Genomic DNA, 780 nt, shown 5'->3' with positions numbered 1-780 from the left:
GAGAGAGAGAGAGAGAGAGAGAGAGAGAGAAGTGGGCACCCGCAGGAAGACCGCCACCATCACCGCCACTGCCGCCAACGTCCAGAAAGCCGCCGTTGTTTTGTAAGACCATTCGTGTGCTCCATAGGTTGTCAAGTCTCGCACGGTTTCCGTATCGTTGTCTCGTCCACGGAGCGGCCGCGCGTGCGTGTATCAAGGCTCGCCCGAGGAAATCGTCCTCGGGCTCCGCGTCTCGTTGTCGCGAGCCCGATCGTCTCGCGATTCGCGTTTCGTCTTTGTGAAGATTACCGGGCTAAATAACGGGGCGTGCGAGAGTCCCGATAAATAAACTCATTGTTCCCGAATACGAGTCGAGTCATTTGCGCCTTCTTCTGACCCATCCCGTCTCCGACTTGAATCCCTAGGAGCTACCGGTCCCAATATATATATATATATAATTTGGAAAACGACATGAATTTTCTTTTATTTACTTTATACAGGTGTTCTCCAGTTTTTGAAAAGAACAGAAAAGGTGGAAGTACCTCAAGCGACATTAATAATTCCAGGTAAAGATTTTGTTTTAATTTCGCATTATTCTTTTTAGCATTAACAAAAGTTAAATATATTGTTTTTGTAGAAAAATCAGAGAATATCGAAAAGACCTCACTGAAAAGAAAGATTGATACTGCACATTTTGTTCACGAGAATAAAGAGAATAAAACACAAAAAGGTATACAATATCACAAAATGTCAAAAGAAATAATTGAAAGGTATAATTAATCGTTGTAGGAACTGATAATA

The 780-nt window shown here is 42.8% G+C and overlaps 1 long non-coding RNA gene across 1 annotated transcript; it reads left to right on the top strand.

Annotated features, from left to right (window-relative positions):
- The first annotated feature begins 425 nt into the window (after positions 1-425).
- LOC116847995 lies at positions 426-702 on the top strand. Its single transcript, XR_004378885.1, has 2 exons — positions 426-545; positions 617-702. It is a non-coding gene; the product is annotated as an uncharacterized LOC116847995 (long non-coding RNA).
- Positions 703-780: the final 78 nt, after the last annotated feature.

The sequence above is a fragment of the Odontomachus brunneus genome, unplaced genomic scaffold, assembly GCF_010583005.1.
Source record: "Odontomachus brunneus isolate Ranch 3 - 2012 unplaced genomic scaffold, Obru_v1 Obru_scaffold_086, whole genome shotgun sequence".
NCBI classification, from domain to species: domain Eukaryota; kingdom Metazoa; phylum Arthropoda; class Insecta; order Hymenoptera; family Formicidae; genus Odontomachus; species Odontomachus brunneus.
The sequence above is the reverse complement of the archived record's forward strand: the minus strand, read 5'-3'. Positions and strand labels throughout refer to the sequence as shown.